Source organism: Syngnathoides biaculeatus, chromosome 20 (genome assembly GCF_019802595.1).
Source record: "Syngnathoides biaculeatus isolate LvHL_M chromosome 20, ASM1980259v1, whole genome shotgun sequence".
Lineage (NCBI taxonomy): Eukaryota > Metazoa > Chordata > Actinopteri > Syngnathiformes > Syngnathidae > Syngnathoides > Syngnathoides biaculeatus.
In genome coordinates, this window is record NC_084659.1 from 2,682,974 (window position 1) to 2,705,482 (window position 22,509).

A 22,509-nucleotide genomic window follows, 5' to 3' on the forward strand; every position below is an offset into this window, starting at 1 on the left:
ACAGAGATCTGAACATTACTAATGACGCTACATACAGTAATCAACTGTTTGAGATCCTACCATCTGGAAGTCAGTACAAATGCGCAAAAGTAAGGACTAACTGAAACTATCCATCTGTCCATCTTTTATCCCTTTTCCATGTCAGATCAAGGAGGCAGTAGCTTTAGCAGGGATACCCAGACTTCCCTTTCACCAGCCACTTCATCCAGGTCTTCCGGAGGGATCCTGAGGCATTCCCAGGCCAGCCAAGAGACTCTCCAGCATGTCCTGGGTCACCCCAGGGTCTCTTTATGATGGGACATAGCTGAAACACCCCAAGATACTTTAATTCCTCCACTTGGGGTAGGATCCCATCTCTGACTCAGAGAGGGCTCACCACCCTTTTCCTACTGAGGACCATGGTCTCAGATTTTGAGGTGCTGATTCTCATCCCAGCTGCTTCACACTCGGCTGCAAACTACTCCAGTGAGAGTTGGAGATCATGGCTTGATGAAGCCAACAGAACCACATAATCTGCACAGAGCAGAGATGCAATGCTGAGGCCACCAAAACCGGACACACCCAATGCCTTGGCTGCACCTAGAAATTCTGTCCATAAAATTTATGGGCAGAATTGGTGACAAAGGGCAGTCAAGGTGGAGTCCAACTCTCACCGGAAATGAGTTCGACTAACTACCGGCAATGCAGACCAAACTCTGACACTGGTCGTACAGGGAGCGAACAGCACATATCAGAAGGGTTCAGGACCCCATACTCCCGAAGGACCCCCCCGGACAGGACTGGCTGAGGGACACAGTCAAAAGCCTTCTCCAAGTCCTCAAAACGCATGTAGATTGGCTGGGCAAACTCCCAGGGACCCTCAAGACCCCTGCTAAGGGTGTAGAGCTGGTCTAAGTTCACAGCCAGGACTAAAACCATATTGCTCCTCTTGAATCTAAGATTAGACTTCCCAACGGACCCTCCACTCTAGCACCCCTGAATAGTACTTACCGGGGGGGCTGAGGAGTGTGATTTCCCTGTAGTTGGAACATACTCTTGGGTCCAATTTATTAAAAAGGGGGACCATCACCAGAGTCTGCTAATCCAAAGGCACTGTCCATGACTCCCAATTATCATGAGGGGACACTATCAGAGCAACATGACACGATGATCATCAAATTATTTGTAGCATCAAACAGTGCCCATAAACAGATATAGTGGTGCCTCTACCTACAAAATTTATCCGTTCCGGAAATCATTTAAGTAGAAGCATTTTTACACATGTAAATAGCCTAATCCGTTCCAAGACCTTTTTCTTCTTCTTTTCCTTTCGGCTTGTCCCGTTAGGAGTCGCCACAGCGTGTCATCTTGTTCCATCGAAGCCTAGCTTGTGCATTTTCTTTTCTAACACCCACTGTCCTCATGTCCTCCCTCACAACATCCATCAACCTTTTCTTTGGTCTTCCTCTTGTTCTTTTGCCTGGAAGCTCCATCATCAGCATCCTTATACCAATATACTCACTCTCACATCTCTGAAAATGTCCAAACCATCGAAGTCTGCTTTCTCGAACCTTGTCTCTAAAACATCCAACTTTGGCTGTCCCTCTAAAGAGTTCGTTTCAAATCCAAACAAACCTGTTCACTCCCGCTTCAACATGTGCCATTCAACAAATTGTCGCCGACTGTTCATGTTTGCTATGGATGTCTCAGAAAGAGGAACACAGCAAACGTACATATATCTTCTCCTTCTTTTCCTTTTGGCTTGTCCCGTTAGGGGTCGCCACAGCGTGTCATCTTTTGCCATCTTAGCCTATCTTCTGCATCTTCCTCTCTAACCCCAACTGCCCTCATGTCTTCCCTCACCACATCCATAAACCTTCTCTTTGGTCTTCCTCTCGCTCTTTTGCCTGGGAGCTCCATCCTCAGGACCCTTCTACCAATATACTCACTCTCTCTCCTCTGAACATTTCCAAACCGTCAAAGTCTGCTCTCTCAAATCTTGTCTCCAAAACATCCAACTTTGGCTGTCCGTCTAATGAGCTCATTTCTGATCCTATCCAACCTGCTCACTCCGAGCGAGAACCTCAGCATCTTCATTTCTGCCACCTCCAGTTCTGCTTCCTGTTTGTTTCTTCAGTGCCACCATGTCTAATCCATACATCATGGCCGCCCTCACCACTGTTTTATAAACTTTGCCCTTCATCCTACCAGAGACTCTTCTGTCACATAGAACACCAGACTCCTTTCGCCAACTGTTCCACCCCGCTTAGACCTGTTTCCTCACTTCTTTACCACACTCTCCATTGCTCTGTATTGTTGACCCCAAGTATGTGAAGTCATCCACCCTTGCTTTCTCTTCTCCCTGGAGCTTCACTCCTCCTCCTCCGCATCTCACATTCATGCACATATATCCCGTTTTAATTTAGCTAATCTTCATTCCTCTCCTATCTAGTGCGTGCTTCCATCTTTCTAATTGTTCCTCTGCCTGCTCCCTTCTTTCACTACAGATCACAATATCATTTGCGAACACCATAGTCCAAGTGGATTGCAGTCCAACCTCATCTGTCACCCTATCCATTACGACTGCAAACAGGAAGGGGCTCAAGCCGAATCCCCGATGCAGTCCCACCTCCACCTTAAATTCTTCTGACACACCAACGGCACACCACACCTCTGTTCTGCTGCCCTCATACATGTCCTGTACTATTCTAACATATTTTTCGCCACACCAGACTTGTCCATGCAGTCCCACAGTTCCTCTCTTGGTACTCTGTCATAGGCTTTCTCTAGGTCTACAAAGATACAATGTAGCTCCTTCTCACCTTCTCTATACTTTTCCATGAGCATCCTCAACGCAAATAATGCATCTGTGGTAACCTTTCTAGGCATGAAACCATACTGTTGCTCGCACATACATACTTCTGTCCTGAGTCTAACCTCCACTACTCTTTCCCATAACTTCATTGTGTTTCAATAATTGTGCTTCACAGCTCTGAACATAGCCTGTGATCTTAAAAATGGGGACTAGTATACTTTTCTGCCATTCTTCTGGCATCTTCTCTCCTGCTAGTATTCTGTTGAATAAGTTGATCAAAAACTCCACAGCCACCTCTCCAAATTGCTTCCATACTTGCACTGGTATGTCATCAGGAACAACTGTCTTTCCATTTTTCATTCTGTTCAGTGCCTTTCTAACTTCCCCCTGACTAATCATTGCCACTTCTTGGTCATTCACTCTTGCCTCTTCTACTCTAACTTCTCTCCCATTTTCTTCATTCATTAACTTCTCAAAGTACTTTTTCCATCTACTTAGCACACTACTGGCACCAGTCAATTGATTTCCATCGCTATCTTTAATCACCTTTACTTGCTGGATATCCTTCCCATCTCTGTCCCTCTGTCTGGCCAACCTGTAGAGATCCTCTTTTCCTTCTTTTGCATTCAACCTGGTGTACATGTCATCAAATGCCTCTTTTTTAGCCTTCTCTACCTCTACCTTACCCTACGTCACATCTCAACGTATTACTTCCCCCTCTCCTCTGTCCTCTCCATGTCCTACTTCTTCTTCGTTAATCTCTTTCCTTGGATGACTTCCTGTATTTTGGGGTTCCACCACACAGTCTCCTTCTCCCCTTTCCTACCAGAAGGCACCCCAAGTACTCTCCTGCCTGCCTCTCTGAGTACCTTGGCAGTAGTATTCCAGTCTTCCGGGAGCTCTTCATGTCCATCTAGAGCCTGTCTCACCTCTTTCCGAAAGGCCACACAACATTCTTCCTTCCTCAACTTCCACCACCTAATTCTCTGCTCTACCTTTGTCTTCCTAATCTTCCTACCCGCTACCAGAGTCATCCTACACAACAACATCCTATGCTGTTGATCTAAACTCTCCCCCACCACTACCTTACAATCAGTAACCTCCTTCAAATTACATCGTCTGGACAAAATATAATCCACCAGGGTGCTCCTACCTTTGCACTTGTAGGTCTATGTTGCTCTCTTCTGTAAGTAAGTGTTCACCACTCGCCAATTCCATCCTTTTTGCGAAGTCCACCACCATCTGACCCTCAAAGTTCCTTTGCTAAAAGCCATACTTAACCATCACTTCTTCATCGCCCTGGTTTCCTTCGCCAACAAATCCATTGAAACCTGCACCAATCACAATGCTCTCTCTCTCCGGGATGCTCAGGACTACTTTACCTAGTTCCTTCCAAAATTTCTCTTTCAACTTAACGTCACATCCTACTTGTGGGGCATAGCCGCTCATCACATTATACACAATACCCTCAATTTCAAATTTCAGCCTCATCACTCGTTCTGATACTCTTTGCACCTCCAAGACATTCTTCGCCAGCTCTTCCTTTAAAATAACCCCTAATCCATTTCTCTTCGCATCTACTCCATGGTAAAAGAATTTAAACCCTGCTCCTAAGGTTCTAGCCTTACTTCCCTTTCCACTTGCTCTCTTGGATGCACAATACATCAACCTTTCATCATGTAAACTCACTTCTAAGCGGCTAGTATTTGGATACTAACATAAGACTTGTTAAATGTCCTGTAACTCACCACGTCCCTCGTTGTACCCGTTGTTTAGGTCGTACACGTTATGAAGTTACACACGTTCGATGTTTCTTCAACAACACAGTTTGATCGCAAACGCTAATCATTGTTAGCCAGCTAAGCTAAGGTGGTCTGGGCCTATAAGCAACTTAAAATTGGTATAAGTAAGAACTAAGTACTCACGGTCCTCGTATACGAAACGTAGGTTTTGCAGGTCGTGTCAGTACTGACCATCAATACTGAGGTATTGATGTTTACCTCCTCCGCAAATATTTGATTATATACGTTACTTGATGTTCCAGAGCTAGCTCATAATGAATGAACTTGCAAAAAACACAAACAGAAAACTCGTAAAAATGTTTTACTTTACCAATTGTCCGCTAGCGTGAGAAAGCGATAGTGTGATTCGGTGACAGTCCAATGGCCAAGGGACACGAAAAGCATCATGGATGAAGACTGACGTCCCTCCTAGCCAATGGGATGCCAGAAAGATGCTACGGCGGTAGCCAATGGTTGAGCTGCTCTCTCGCGCCACTCAAACTAAGATACAGGATGTTTACATTGGGTGGAATTTTGGGGCTGCAAATCCATCGCCTATTTTTTCCCTTTTAGATCCAGAATTATCCTTTGTAACTTCAGACAATATTTTTCCGAGGAGGTGTTTCGTCACCTGAATTTTTCAATACTAGGGACTTTCAGAAGTAGAGGTAACACTATTAAAATTAGAATGCATTTCCTAAACATGTGAGACGTGAACTAACCTGCTTTGAATTGCACAATTTGAGGCTGCAGAGTGAACACAGCATCAGGTAATGGTAGCTCCTTCTCGTCTTTAAGTTCACAAAGTTCTTCCTCGTACTCTGCTGTGCTTCTTGTATACATTTTCACACGACGATCAAGACTTCACGTGCTAGCTTGGAAAGAAGACAAAACAAAGTGAAAGTCAGATGTGAAATCATTGGATTGAGATTAATATTTGAATGTTGTCTGTGAAACAGTACGATGGTTAAATTGGCAAAGCAGTGAAGTGGTACACGTGATTACTGTCAACAAGAGGAAACAGTATAACATTAAAGGTCAAGTGTCGTCAAACGGATGATTTTTGGTATATTATTAATGAGAAACCCACAGCCAATATGGTCCCATGTGTTTTTTCACCACAAAACATGAATTTGACATATACAGCTTTTTGTAACTCCCGCCATGAAAATCCTCTCGAGGTATTTTTTTTCCAGAAGAAGCAGGAAGTGACATACGGGACAGAGGCGCCTCCTATTAGACTCGTTTGTTTCCAGTTTTACCTCCGGGAAGATAGCTTGTTGTTCCTTCGCGTTAGTATTTAGATGGATGGATGGATGGATGGATGGATGGATGGATGGATGGATGGATGGATGGATGGATGGATAGATGGAATAGTATTCAATGACTCACACTTGCAAGGGAGGACATGAGGACAGTGGGTGTTAGAGAGGAGGATGCACGAGATAGGCTTAAATGGAAAAACATGACACGCTGTGGCGCCCCCAAACGGGACAAGCTGAAAGAAAAAGAAGATATTAAGTAATAATAAATAATATGACTCATTTTAATTTTAATAAAAATTGTGCCAAACATATGTGCGTTCATCTGAGATGACACGCTGTGGTGACCCCGAAAGGGACAAGCTGAAAGAAACTTACTATTACTTGACAAATGCTTTATTTTGCAGCTTTTATTGAGCTGAAATGTGGTCTCTGCCTCATTTCCTCATTGTGCAGTCTCAATTCTATGCAGCTTTGAGGGCGCATGACTGAAACAGCCAATCAGAAAATTCTCTGGACTTGACCAATCAGAAAATTGGATTGAATTACGCCTGTAGTACCCACAAGTGCCACATGGGACATGTGTGTACTCATGCGTTCTGAGGTTTCTAGCTCTCTGAGGACATTTTCTGAAACTTTTTTATTAGGACTAATGGAGCTTATCTAAGCATTATTTTTGTGAGGACCAGCAGAAATGTCCTCACAAAGAAAAATATCCTCACAGCAAAGGTGTTTTGTCAAGGGTTGGTCCACACAAGGATAGCAATACAACCACGCACACGCACACACCAATGAATGACTCCTCCCATGCAAGACACCAGCCCCAATTTGAGCATATTGAGGTTCAGCGTCTTGCCCAAGGAAACTTCGACATGCACAGTCATAGCTGCAATTTGAATCAGTGAGCTTTTGGTAAATACATGTTAAAGTTTAAGAGCAAATGCTTTCACTTCCTAATCAGAGGAGAGGACTGTTAACCCACTTCCATCATCAGAGCATCAGAACATTTCTTGAGTTGTCATGGACAGGACTTAAAATTTTACAAAACATGTTGCCCAACCCACTCTCCTTCTCAACTGAGGAGGACAGCTCGTATCTTTTCAGCATTTTTTTCAGTACGTGTGTGTGTGTGTGTAATATATACTCATCATAACATCAGACAGATTTGAAAACATACATGATATAATCAAACATTTAATTGCAAACACCCACCAAAACAATTAAAAGTTTCTCTTACCTCATCATTTGTCATGCGGGTAACCAAAAACAATGGGTACTAACAGTTGTTATAAAATATAGACGCCGTGCTGCGATTTTCTGTTATTGGACGCAATAATTCTCTGACCAAATGTCTCTTATTGTGTGGAACGGATAAAATTTGATGAATGATGTTGTATTATGGTAGTGATGAATTGCCGAGCCTTTAATGCAGCCTTCCCAATTTGGAATGGAGTAGACCTGCAGTGGGCAGCAAAAGGTGAGCACATCTGCCTTGCAGTTCTGAGGACAAATCCCAGCCCAGCCTGTGTGGAGTTTGCATGTTCTGTGTGTGCCTCGGTGGGTTTTTCCAGGCACTCTAGATTCCTCCCACATCCCAAAAACACAAATGGTGGGTTGATTCAAGACTGTACATTGCCAGTCATGTCAATGTGAGTGTGAATGGTTGTTTATTTGTGCCCTGTGATCGGCTGGCAACCATTTCAGGGTGTAACCCGGCTCTCACCCAAAGATAGCTGGCATAGGCTCCAGCACTCCTGCGACCCTTGTGAGGATAAGCAGGTCAGAAAAAGGATGGGTGGATAAAAAACTGTTTCTCCCACAATTTCTCATTTATTAATATATTAAAGGTCAAGTGTCGTGCCTGTAACCATTCTAAAATAGATAATGAAAAATACATAACATTATTCACTTCAATGTACATACGAAAAAATAAATACAAGCGGAGAGCAATGTTCCCTCTAAGCTGCGCAACTGCGGAAAACTGATCCAGCGCAGAGAACTACAGATTGACGTCTTTTTTTTTTTTTTTTTTTTTTTACACACGGCAGCACACTGCCTCTCATAAAGAGCTGCTGCTCGGCCACACCGCCCCCTCTCCATTTTAAAGATCTACACTTCTTCTTTTCCTTTCGGCTTATCCCAATTAGGGGTCGCCACAGCGTGTAATCTTTTTCCACCTAAGCTTATCTGGTGCATCTTCCTCTCTAACACCCACTGTCCTCATGTCCTCCCTCACCACATTCATCAATCTTTTCTTTTTTCTTACTCACACTCTTTTGCCTGGCAGCTCCATCCTCAGCACTCTTCTACCAACATACTCACTCCCGCCTCTGAACATGTCCAAACCATCAAAGTCTGCTCTCTCTAACCTTGTCTCCAAAGCATCCAACTTTGGCTGTCCCGCTAATGAGCTCCTTTCTAATCCTATCCAACTTCATCACTCTGAGCGAGAACCTCTACATCTTCATTTCTGCCACCTCCAGTTCTGCTTCCTGTTGTCTCTTCAGTACCACCGTTTCTAATTCGTACATCACGGCTGCCCTCACCACTGTTTAAATGACTAACTCTATAGACTTTAAAGGGGTACACCCATAATTACAATCATCCGCGTATGTGAACAATTGAAAAAAAAAAAAGTGTTGAAAATGGACATTTTCTTTTTTTGAGTAAAAAAAGGTCTGGTCTGAAGCCAAAGTAGAAAGTACAGGATGAGATAGTGTATAATGTTAAAATTCTACCTTGGTACAGCCTGATTCAGGAGGAAAGCACAGATGATACATTGCCCAAAAAGCAAATTCTTTATTTTAAATATAGTAGGCAACATAACATTAACCCTAAAACTGTTTGGGAGCATCATTCAGCTTTCAACGTGCATTGCGAAAGATATTCTGCAAGTAATAATTCAGTTTTACACCAAGAAAAACAGACGGGGATATCATTGTGGGTTAAAAAAAAAATGAAACAAAGTCGGAAGCAACCTTTCAAATTTATAGTTAATAGTTGGCTTGGTATGTATTTGTATTGCAATGTATTTTTTTGTTTGTTGACATTTTCAGTGCAAGTTTACAAAAACACAAAATTGTTCTGAAAAATGTTCTGATAGGAATGTCATCTGAAACTTTGACTGAGCCATGTAACTTCAATGGATGACACTGATTGACCACAGTGCATACGTCTGATGATGCTCAGTGGTCAAAGGGAGTGCTCACGGACTGAGTCTGTTTGCTCAGACACGTAAAAAATTGGAAGGAACATTGCCGGAGAGCGTGTCATCCATGCGCAAAGTTGCGGAAGTCTCATTTGACATTCAAGTGGTCACCACATCTTCTGTCAGTGATGTCACACTGAGACAGTCGCCATTGAAAACACACTGTGCCACCTACTCTGGGAGACAAACAACAGAGATATTTGGATTTTTCCGATGCCCCTTCTGCATTGGAAGCTCTTTCCTAAGAAGAGAACATCTCACAACCGAGTGAAGTGACTGGGGCGATATAACCCTATCGTTTTGAGCCATATTTAGATGATATGCGGATTAGGGCATAAATGTGCGCGGCCAAACCAACTCCCCGCCCGATCCACCTCCATGGCGGTGATGAAAATGCTGCCGCCCGCGAGCGACGACACCGCGGCCAAACCACCTCCTCGTCCGATCCACTTCCGCGGCGGTGATAAACAACGCCGCTCACAGGCAACGACGACATTGCTGCAGCCAAACCGCCTCCCCGCCCGATCCACTTCCGCGGCGGAGATGAGCCACTGGAGCCCGGCACCGTGACGAGCAACCCCGGCAGCACGCGTCCACCGATCAGGGCTTCGGCCAGGGTGGCACAGACACATTTAGCACCCATGATATACAGATTAAGTCCCCACCAACTATTACTTATTTTTAGTTGCTGTATACACACCTACCTGTCATTTGGAACCCACAAAGTTCTCGTCCTTTGTATCTGTGAAATCAATTTTTCACGATGAACCGGGTCTTTTGGGAAAAGTATGAAAAGCGATTCGATCCTCCCGAGTGTTCAAGCTATATCCACCAATACAGCGAGCCGGCATTTTGGCTAACACTAAGGAACAAAGCTTGAGTGGGCTACTGCCCTGTATGTCATTTCTTGTTTCTTCTCAAATCCCTCGAGAGCATTTTCATGGCAGGAGTTACAAAAAGCCATATACGTCAAAATCATGTTTTGTGGTGAAAAAACGGATGGGTCCATACGACCTGCTATTTTTTTCATTAATAACATACTAAAATTCATTCATTTCATGACAGTGGACCTTTAAAGTTCAAGTGTCGTCAAACGGATGATTTTTGGTATATTATAAATGAAAAACCCACAGCCAATATGGTCCCATGTGTTTTTTCACCACAAAACATGATTTTGACGTATACAGCTTTTTGTAACTCCCGCCATGAAAATCCTCTCAGGAATTTGTTGTCAAGAAAAAGCAGGAAGTGACGTAAAGGACAGTGGCGGCCCCACATAGACTCGTTTGTTTCCATTAGTTTGACCTCTGCGAAGGTAGCTCGTTGTTCCTTCATGTAAGCCAAAATGCCGGCTCATTGCATTGCTGGACATTGCTTGAACACTGGGGAGAATGGAATTAACCTTCATAAGTTTGAAAGAGACCCTGTTCGTTGTGAAAAATGGATTGCACGGGTGCAAAGGACGACAGCTTCGTGGGTTCCAAATAACAGGTAGGCGTGTATACAGCTACTAAAAAAAAAAAATTGTTTGGGGCGGACCACGTAATCGGTCTCTCTCATAACATAGCAAAAGATCCGCGTATGAAATGTGTTGATGTGCGCATACAGCTCCTAAAAAAAAATTATAGTTTGGAGCGGACCACGTAATCGGTCTCTCTCATAACGTAACAAAAGATCCGCGTATGAAATATGTCGATGTTCGCGTCGCCCAGCCAACAATGTCTCACTCAGCCTGCAACATAGCTTGGCTCCACCCCCTCCTTATATAGCACGGCGGGCCGAAACTCAGCCACACCGGCTGAGGCGCCGCGTTCGGTAGTCACATCTTCCGCGAAGGCTGCGTGTCGGGCTTTGCGACGGGGGCGGCTCTGAAGAACCCAGCCGAGAATGCGTTACTTAGTTACGTGCGACCATGAACCGCACAGGCTCGATCTTGAACACAAAGGGGCATCGCTCGGCTCCGTCATAAGCCACACCGGCCGGCCTGCGATGAGCCGCGATGGTTCATCTCCGCCGCGGAAGTGGATCGGACGGGATGCGCTTTGGCCTTAATGGCATATCATCTGAATATGGCTCGAAACAATATTGCCCTGAGGGGTCGAAACAATAGTGTATTATTGCCCCGGTAACTTCACTGGGTTGTGTGGTGTTGTCCTTTTCGAAAATAGCTTCCGTGTCAGAAGGGGCGTTGGAAAAATCCGAATATCTCTGTTGTTCGGCTTCCATAGTAGCAGGCACTGCGCGTTTTCAACGGCGGAAGTGACGATGACGTCAAGGACAGATGACGCGACTAATATGGCGAACACTTGGATGTCGTGGGACACTCAACTGCGCAACTTTGTGCATGGATGACGCGCTCTCCGCTCACTTTTTTTTTTTTACGTATAGGCATTGAAGTGAATACTGTTATATGTATTTTTCATGACAATATCTATTTTAGAATGTTTATAGGGATGTCACCCGCATTTTAAGTATTTATTAGGTTAAAAGAAAGTGAGGTACAATAAAATTTCACTGGGTGAGGAAATGAGTGTAATCCAATATATTGCATTTTATAATCCATCCATCTATTTTCTTCGCCGCTTATCCTCACAAGGGTCACGAGAGTGCTGGAGCCTATCCCAGCTTTCAACAGGGAGAAGGGGAGTTACACCCTGACTGGTTGCCAGTCAATCGCATGGGACATCGAGACCAACAGCCCCACTCACAATTGCACCTCAGGGCAATTTAGATGAATTAATTAATCATTTTAATTAACGTTGCATGTTTTTGGGATGTGAGAGGAAATTGGAGTGCCCTAGAGAAAACCCACACAGGTAAGGGGAGACTATGTAAAGTCCGTTACAGGGAGGCCTGGGATTGAACCCAGATCCTCAGAACTGTGAGGCCAACACGTTCCAGCTAATACACCATGCCACCACCCACGTATCATCAAATAATCTGAAATACAAAAATAAACACAGGAATATCCTTACATTCATATTGCATGCAATGAGTGAAAAAGAAGTGAACCAACTTGCTCTTCGTAGCACAATTTGAGGCTGCACATTGAACACAACGTCCAAGGGGTTACGTAGTGGCTCCTCCTCTTCTTTTGAGCCCCTAAATTCCTCCTCGTACTCTTCCTGCACACATTTTCACACTTTCAGTTTGGAGGAATGAGAAAATCAAATGCAAACCCAACATTTTAAACAATTAAAGACGAAGACTGAAACATGATACACAATCTTATTAAAAAAAATGATACAAAATCTAAATTAGTCATAACCATTTTATGAGCTGTGTATCCACACAAGGGGCACACCCCGAACTCGATGCCAGCCAATGGGAAGGCACATTGAAACCAAGCATTCGCACTTACATACATAAAGATTCAGAAAATAATTGAGGGGTTCATACGCAAAAGAACTTCAGACAAATTACGCCGATAGAATGTAGTGCTTGGTGTTTCGATTTTTATTCCTTTTTTTTTTTGACGAAGCACGTTGCTGGATTTTATTCGACATTATTTCTAGTTTTGTGGTGGAAAGAAGCAGCCTTTACCTCAATCTTGAGCTTTGCGTAGCGAAGTGTTGATCACAAAGGGCTCGCTCTTTGTTAGCAAGATCAGCTATGATAAGACACCCCGAGGAGCTTCAACGTGGACGAGACGACTCAAACCGGTTACGAATACAGCACGAATGAGGTTTTAGTCCACTAAAGCCGTTAAAGGCGGTGTCCGTTGTCGACGATTCACATTCGGTCTAAATTCAGGAAGATTTGCAGAAGGGTGATCGTCTCTCTTTCCACAAAGAGAGTAGAAGGAGATGTATTACCCATGATCCTTTACGGCAAAACAATTTAAAGGGACAGGCTCCTCAATCGGGCTGCTTTAAGAGCGGAACAACGTTGAGTCAATGTACAGCGTTTCAATGTTGAGCAGCACAGACCAAACAGGCTCAAAAATGTACACAGCCTGATCGGAACAGGAACCCTAACAACCAGACCACCACGGACTAATGCTGACTGATCACAATCTGTTCTTGCTGCAGTCACAAGTTTCCGACAGCCAACTTTCGTGGCAGTTTCCACCAAAATGTGGTCGCATCGTGGTCTGAACCCCGCGTTGTTTCCTCAGCAACCGTCGTTCAAATCTGGGTCACGGCAGGAATTACCGGTGTGGAAGTGACGCCTAGGATTATTGATATCGATTTTATTTATTTTTTTTTTTTTTGTAACGAGCATTCATCCTCCAATATGGAGAACATATGTCTCTCCGTTTTATGCCAGACATAAGTAGTTCTTCATTGAACTCATGCGCGTGACGTCACAATGGAGAATATTATCTACTCCCGGAAAAAGCCGACAGATTTTAGTTGATAGTGTGTTTTTAAGCACACTTATGTGTCACTTTTGTCATTCCTTACTAGTCTGTGGCGGAAAGAAGACTACCTCAATCTTAACCTCTGTTTAGCGAATTCTTGATTACAAACGTCTCTCTCTTTTTTTAGCAAGATAAGATAAGCTAAAATAGACCGTGGACGAGACGACGCCAACCGGACACGAAGATTGCACTAATTATGTTTTAGTACATTAAAGAGTGATCAGGGGACTCGAGGTTTCACAGCATTCTGTACAAGATTTACTCAAGCCGAACGAATCTCCTACCACAGGCCAAGAAGATGAAGAAAAACAACGAGATTTGCCCAATATCCCCTGCACCAGTAATGTTTAAAGCGGCACCCCCAATGACCTGGAAACCACTCCAGTCGACTCAAGTCAAGCCTGCTGTCCCTTTTCAATATAATATCGAATCACATCACAACAAGTAAAGCATCAGTTGGAGCGTGGCTTTCTCTGAACTGAACCAAAAACTCACTATTAAGACCAACCTTTGGATTTTTTGACACTGATTAATAAAAGGTTTTTCCTTAATGTAATCCATCTAAAAAAGGAAGGTGATTCCCCCTTTGAGACAAATGGTAACCTGGAAGTGGGACACAAGCGTTCAATCTGACAAGGTGGTGGTTGGCACAAAGTCGTGGTTCTTTTTCTTCTTTTCCTTTTGGCATGTCCCGTTTCTTGACGAAATCCAAGTGGCTAGCTTTGAATTTGGGATCTAGCGCTACAATAATCGAATGCATTTCTTAATAACACCATCATGTCACAAAAATCCATCCATTTTCTTAACTGCCTTTCCTCACAAGGGTCGGAGAAGTGCTGGAGCCTATCCCAGCTGTTAACGGGCAGGGGGCAGGGTACACCCTGAACTCGTTGCCAGCCAATGGATGAAGACTCATATTTGTATGGCAGTTTTTACGCCGGATGCCCTTCCTGACGCAACTCCTCTGCATTTATCCGGAGAGAGAGCTGGCATAATGGAGCACAATCGACACCCATTTGTCTATCTTTCTTTAGAGAAGTGGATATACTGTTACTGGATATATGGGTTGTTTTCACGTAAAGTCACCCTTTGTGATGCCTTGAACGCCGATGTTCCCGCTGTCGAAGTCGGACGTGTAACCCGGATCGCGAGCCTCTTCATCGTGAGGCTTTGAAGAGCGCACCAACTAGCAACTCTGGAAAAAGCTTCAGCGAATTGGTGAGAGTTGTCAAAAAAAAAAAGTCAGAAGGCGGCTCTCTGATGTTTAGCAAGTCATCTTTTGTGTAGTTGAGTCCCAAGACGCCCATGAAACACAAAAACACAAACAGAGCATTCCGCAGGCTACAACACTGGTACGCGTTAGGTAGAGAGGTTAAATGGCGGCCTGCAGTGGTGTGTGGGTTATTCATCAAAAAATGTGACGTCAGTGAAAACAACCCATAGAGCTCATACACATGATGTCACCATTTTCACAGCACCATATTGTCGATGTGACAGTCTGGGCACTCCCACGTGGTGAAAAGTCTCCTTGTGATTAATGCGCATGCATGACTAACAGGGGAACTCTGGGTACGTAGCAGACGCTTACTGGGAAATCCCCCAGTCTCATAGTTCCCCTTCTTCAACATAGAGGGAGCTAACATATGTTATATCCTAACCCTAACTTTAAAACAAAAGTTGATAAAAAGATATGCACATATATGTACGTTTAATGCAGCCCTTATGGGGGCACAAACCAGTGGAATCTCTAGGCACCGGTCTCAAGCCTGGATAAATCCAGAGGGTTTCGTCAGGAAGGGCATCCGGCGTAAAAACTGTGCCAAACAAATATGAGCGTTCATCTAAAGATTCCCATACCGGATCGGTCGTGGCCCGGGTTAACAACGCCCGTCCACGGCACTGCTAACCTGCAGGGCGTCGGTGGAAATTCAGCTACTGTGGGTCGAAGACAAAGAAGAGGAGGAAACCGGATGCGTCATCAGAAGAAAAAGATGAATGCACAGATCCTACAACTGAGTGTAGGGACTTTGAATGTTGGGACTATGATAGGACAAGGCCAGGAGTTGGTTGACATAACGATTAGGAGAGAGGTTGATATTCTGTGCATCCAAGAGAGCAGGTGGAAAGGTAGTAAGGCGAGAAGTTTAGGAGCAGGGTTTAAATTATTCTATCACGGAGAAGATGGGAAGAGAAATGTAGTAGGGGTTATTTTAAAGGAAGAGCTAGCTAAGAATGTCTCGGAGGTGAAAAGAGTATCAGATCGAGTGATGAGACTAAAATTTGAAATTGAGGGTGTTATGTATAATGTGGTTAGCAGCTATCCCCCACAGGTAGGATGTGACCTAGAGTTGAAAGCGAAATTCTGGAAGGAACTAGATGAAGGAGTTCTGAGCATCCCTGACAGCGAGAGAGTTGTGATTGGTGCAGATTGTAATGGACATATTGGGAAAGGAAACAGGGACATCATAGTCCAAGAGGATTCCAGTCTAACCTCATCTATCAGCCTATCCATTACTGCAGCACCACTACCTTACAATCAGTAAAATCGTTCAGATTACAACATCTGCACAAAATATTATCCATTTGCATGCTTCTACCTCCACTCTTCTAGGTCACTCTCTGTTCCTGTCTCTTTTGGAAATAAGTGTTCACCACTGCCATTTCCAAGTCCACCACCACCTGACCCTCAAATTTCCTTTGCTGAATGCTGTACTTACCCATCACTTCTTCATCGCCCCTATTTCCTTCGCCAACATGTCCATTGAAACCTGCACCAATCACAACTCTCTCTCTGGGATGCTCAGGACTACTTCGTCTAGTTCCTTCCAAAATTTCACTTGTGGGGCATAGCCACTGATCACATTATACACAATACCCCCAATTTCAAATTTCAGCCTCATCACTCGATCTGATACTCTTTTCACCTCCAAGACGTTCTTAGCCAGGTCTTCTTTTAAAATAACCCCTACTCTATTTTTCTTCCAATATACTCCATGATAAAATAATTTAAAACCTGCACCTATAATTCGAGCCTTACTCACTTTCTACTTGCTCTCTTGGATGCACAATACAAGAACCTTTCTCCTAATCATCATGTCAACTAACTCCTGAGCTTTTCCTGTCATAATACACAGCTGTATGGTCTTTGCATTGCTCTTCTTCTTCTGCTGAATAAGCCGCTTTCCTTCTCTTTTTTGTTTTCTACCCACATTATCTGAATTTCTACCCACGAATTGCAGATTAACAGTGCCGGGGGCGGGCGTAGTTAACTCGTGTCATGACCAATAAGTCTGGAAGTCGTTTGATGAACGCTCATATATGTTTGGCACAATTTTACGCCGGATGCCCTTCCTGGCGCAACCCTCTGCATTTATCCGGGCTTGGGACCGGCCTACAGGGCGCACAGGAATTGTGCCCCCCTTCAGGCTGCAGATAGTCAAAACAAGCAATCAAATAAACACAGTCAGCACATAAGGTACACAAATCACATACTACCTGTGTGAAAAAATAATGGATATGACGATTCCAAGGATATGTGGATGTAAGGGACCAGGTAAAGTTGTGAGCGCGCTAGGGTAGGCTAACTTGAGCTGAGCAGCTTCAACGCGAACGATGCGGCTCGTATTTGGGTATTAGCATACGACTTTTTAAATTTCCTGTAAGTCCTCACGTCCCTCGTTGTACACGTTTAGGTCATATACGTTATGAAGTTACTCACGTTCAATGTTTCTTCAACAGCACGGTTTGATCGCAAACGCGACTCGTTGTTAGCCAGCTAAGCTAAGGTGGTCTAGGCATATAAGCAAGTTTAAATTCACGTTTCCACTCGCCCAACTTACTACTAAGTACTCACGGTCCTCGTTGTAGACGAACCATAGGTTTAGGAGGTTGTGTAAGTACTCATGATTGATGTTTACCACCTCAGCCAATATTTGATTACATACGTTACTTGATGTTCCCGAGCTAGGGTAGACTAGGCCCCGCAGCTTCAATGCGAACAAATACAACTCCAAATAAGCACAAGATAATACATGAAAATCAAAGTTTACACAGCTAGAACCAGCAATAAAATTGACTGCATTAATCTAGCCTCATCAATTGTATTTGTAATATTTTTCATTTGGTGGTGTACATAATCCATTAAACTTGAGCTGTTGAATCTAAAAAATCTTCTCAGTATTCATTACAAATTTTACTGACCACCTGAACCTGACTGATTCATTTCCACCGCCGTCTTTCTTACTTTGCATCCCCACCCACAAGTCACCCTGTGTTGTCCTCCACAATGGCAGCGCTTCTCCTCCACATTTTGGACAACTATCTCCCATTCGGCACTGCCGCTACGTGTCCAAATGACTGACATTCGGAACAAGTGAGACGTCTTCTCAGAAAAATCATACTGTTGCATCACTTGAGACAGAAATGGGACCAGCAAATCTCAGACAGCTTGCTAACAAGAAAGAGACACAACTCGTGCTGTTTCCACTTGGTTTCAAACGGAGGACCTTTCGCTAGTGAAGGAAACATGATCACATTAGTCTGAAAATTTGATCCCAATCGTGGAAAGTAACCAAGTACAGTCAACTACATCATGGATCATTTATCGCGGTCCGGCTATATTGAAGACTTTTTTGTCAGCATAATTGCAGTTGATGCTCTTATGTTCTGTTTGGAAATTCATGTATTCATTGATCTTCCGCTCTGCTTAACCGCAGTCAGGTTGTGGGAGGGCTGGCAGGAGGCGGGGTGCACCCTGAACTGTTGACAAGCCAATTGCAGGGCAAAGAAACATACAATCGCTCAGGCTCACATCCACACCTACAGGCAATTGAGAGTCTTCAATTAACCAACCATCCACGTTTTGGGGATGTTGGAGGAGAGCGGAGCACCCAAAGAAATCCCACAGAGGTATGGGGAAAACATGCAAATGCCACACAGGCAGGGCTGGAATTTGAACCCCATACCTCAGACCGGTGGGGCAGATGATGTAAACATTCACCCTCCACGCCGGAGGATCCATCCATTCATTATCTGAGATTGTTCTCCTCACAAAGGGCACATGAGTGCTGGAGCCTCTCAACTATCGTCAGGCAGAAGGCAGGGTACACACTGAACTGTTTGCCAGCCAATCGCAGCTTGTAGGATCCTCTATTGTTCAAATGTTGGCACGTAATCTTCTTCTTTTCCTTTCGGCTTGTCCCGTTAGGGGTCGCCACAGCGTGTCATCTTTTGCCATCTTAGCCTATCTCCTGCATCTTCCTCTCTAACCCCAACTGCCCTCATGTCTTCCCTCACCACATCCATAAACCTTCTCTTTGGTCTTCCTCTCGCTCTTTTGCCTGGGAGCTCCATCCTCAGCATCCTTCTACCAATATACTCACTCTCACGCCTCTGAACATGTCCAAACCATCGAAGTCTGCTCTCTTGAATCTTGTCTCCAAAACATCCAGCTTTGGCTGTCCCTCTAATGAGCTCATTTCTAATCCTATCCAACCTGGTCACTCCGAGCGAGAACCTCAACATCTTCATTTCTGCCACCTCCAGTTCAGCTTCCTGTTGTTTCTTCAGTGCCACTGTCTCTAATCCGTACATCATGGCCGGCCTCACCACTGTTTTGTAAACTTTGCCCTTCATCCTAGCAGACACTCTTCTGTCACATAACACACCAGACACCTTTCGCCAGCCGTTCCAACCTGCTTGGACCCGTTTCTTCACTTCCTGACCACACTCTCCATTGCTCTGTATTGTTGACCCCAAGTATTTGAAGTCGTCGACCCTCGCTATCTCTTCTCCCTGTAGCCTCACTCTTCCCCCTCCACTTTTCTCATTCACGCACATATATTCTGTTTTACTTCGGCTAATCTTCATTCCTCTCCTTTCCAGTGCATGTCTCCATCTTTCCAATTGTTCCTCTGCATGCTCCCTGCTTTCACTGCATATGACAATATCATCTGCGAACATCATGGTCCAAGGATTCCAGTCTAACCTCATCTGTCAGCCTATCCATTACCACTGCAAACAGGAAGGGGCTCAGAGCTGATCCCTGATGCAGTCCCACCTCCACCTTAAATTCCTCTGTCACACCTAAGGCACACCTCACCATTGTTCTGCTGCCATCATACATGTCCTGTACTGTTTTAACATACTTCTCTGCCACACCAGACTTACGCATGCAGTACCACAGTTCCTCTCTTGGTACTCTGTCATAGGCTTTCTCTAGATCCACAAAGACGCAATGTAGCTCCTTCTGACCTTCTCTGTACTTTTCCACGAGCATCCTCAAGGCAAATAATGCATCTGTGGTACTCTTTCTAGGCATGAAACCATACTGTTGCTCGCAGATACTTACTTCTGTCCTGAGTCTAGCCTCCACTACTCTTTCCCATAACTTCATTGTGTGGCTCATCAACTTTATTCCTCTATAGTTCCCACAGCTCTGAACATCCCCTTTGTTCTTAAAAATGGGAACTAGAAAACTTTTCCGCCATTCTTCAGGCATCTTTTCGCCCGCTAGTATTCTGTTGAATAAGTTGGTCAAAAACTCCACAGCCATCTCTCCAAATTGCTTCCATACCTCTACCGGTATGTCATCAGGACCAACTGCCTTTCCAGTTTTCATCCTTTGTAGTGCCTTTCTGACTTCCCCCTTAGTAATCATTTCCACTTCCTGGTCCTTCACTCTTGCCTCTTCAACTCTTCCTTCTCTCTCATTTTCTTCATTCATCAACTTCTCAAAGTATTCTTTCCATCTATTTAGTACACTACCGGCACCAGACAACACATTTCCATCTCTATCCTTAATCACCCTGACCTGCTGCACATCCTTCCCATCTCTATCCCTCTGTCTGGCCAACCTGTAGAGATCCTTTTCTCCTTCTTTCGTGTCCAACCTGGTGTACATGTCTTCATATGCCTCTTGTTTAGCCTTTGCCACCTCTACCTTTGCCCTACGTCGCATCTCGATGTACTCCTTTCGCCTCTCCTCAGTCCTCTCAGTATCCCACTTCTTCTTCGCTAATCTCTTTCCTTGTATGACTCCCTGTATTTTGGGGTTCCACCACCAAGTCTCCTTCTCCCCTTTCCTACCAGATGACACACCAAGTACTCTCCTGCCTGTCTCTCTGATCACCTTGGCTGTCGTCGTCCAGTCTTCCGGGAGCTTCGGTTGTCCATCGAGAGCCTGTCTCACCTCTTTCCGGAAGGCTGCACAACATTCTTCCTTTTTCAGCTTCCACCACATGGTTCTCTGCTCTACCTTTGTCTTCTTAATCTTCCTACCCACCACCAGAATCATCCTACATACTACCATCCTATGCTGTCGAGCTACACTCTCCCCTACCACTACTTTACAGTCAGTAACCTCCTTCAGATTACATCGTCTGCACAAAATATAATCTACCTGCGTGGTTCTACCTCCGCTCTTGTAGGTCACTATATGTTCCTCCCTCTTCTGGAAATAAGTGTTCACTACAGCCATCTCCATCCTTTTTGCAAAGTCCACCACCATCTGCCCTTCAAAGTTCCTTTCCTGGATGCCGTACTTACCCATCACTTCTTCATCGCACCTGTTTCCTTTACCAATATGTCCATTACAATCTGCACCAATCACAACTCTCTCGCTGTCTGGGATGCTCAGAACTACTTCATCTAGTTCCTTCCAGAATTTCTCTTTCAACTCTAGGTCACATCCTACCTGTGGTGCATAGCCGCTAACCACATTATACATAACACCCTCAATTTCAAATTTTAGTCTCATCACTCGATCTGATACTCTTTTCACCTCCAAGACATTCTTAGCCAGCTCTTCCTTTAAAATAACCCCTACTCCATTTCTCTTCCCATCTACTCCGTGGTAGAATAATTTAAACCCTGCTCCCAAACTTCTAGCCTTACTACCTTTCCACCTGCTCTCTTGGATGCACAGAATATCAACCTTTCTCCTAATCATCATGTCAACCAACTCCTGTGCTTTTCCTGTCATAGTCCCAACATTCAAAGTCCCTACACTCAGTTGTAGGCTCTGTGCATTCCTCTTTTTCTTCTGACGCTGGATCCGGTTTCCTCCTCTTCTTTGTCTTCGACCCACAGTAGCTGAAAAAAAATGCTTACTTCCATAATTGGTTTTAACCGAACACCTGTAGCAAAAAAACGATTAACCGGTTTTAAAATCGGTACCATCAATCGTTAATTTACTCCGCGGTAATGGGGTAGTTTGTATACAATATTGACAAACAAGCTTGTTGAATGTGGCTTTCAACAACGCACTCATGTAAGTTAAATTTTTGTTCTTTTTTTGTAAAAATGTTTTAATGTTAACATTCTTCTTTCGGACTTTCAGAAAGGGCATGGAAGTATACCAACATTTCTATATACTGCGAATACAAAATATTTTGCATGTTACAGTAGCACACACTCACCGATCACCATTGCTCTCCTCGGCATGTCTCATGAGGTGGGGGGAGTGCCGTACAGGAAAAATATACACGGTAGAAAAATTTAAACGTTTGACAAAACAAAGTCAGTTGAAAAATTGTAATGTATGGTACATTAATTTCTGAAAATTATCATAAAGATTACTCTACACAGAACAGTTAAACAAAATGAGCTATTTAAGGCTTGCTGGATTTCTTAAAGTAGTCTTTAAGAAAGCACATAACGTCCATGTCATCGGCACTGATGGCTTTCAAAATCATTTCAACTGGCCGTAGAGTGTCTACAATAGTTTGCAGAATATCCCACTCCCCTTGAGACACAGATTCTGGGACGAGAACAGCCCTCAAAGCATTTGGTATGTAGGATTTTAACAGCACAAATCTTTCCACCATGTAAAACATGCTATTCTATCGGGTTCTACAGTCAAGTAACAGCTTTAATTCTTTCTGACGAAGTCTTGTAACTTATCATTTTTCTATGGCGATTTTCGAAAGATGCGACATATTTTTCTGACCTTGTCAATGGTTGCTCTGTACTGAGATACCAACGGCATGTACATCTCTACAACTTCTGAATCCCCCTCCCCCTCAAACTCCTCATCAGCATTCCCCTCAGATTCGGAATCAGGGCTAACAGACTCGGGGTCATTGGGTTGTAGAAGTCTGGGT

General features: G+C 44.1%; 1 long non-coding RNA gene across 1 annotated transcript; it reads right to left on the reverse strand.

Annotated features, from left to right (window-relative positions):
* Positions 1-10,251: 10,251 nt before the first annotated feature.
* LOC133493628 (uncharacterized) lies at positions 10,252-14,874 on the reverse strand. Its single transcript, XR_009793065.1, has 3 exons — positions 12,589-14,874; positions 12,062-12,170; positions 10,252-11,985 (listed from the first exon to the last, which is right to left on the reverse strand). It is a non-coding gene; the product is annotated as an uncharacterized LOC133493628 (long non-coding RNA).
* Positions 14,875-22,509: the final 7,635 nt, after the last annotated feature.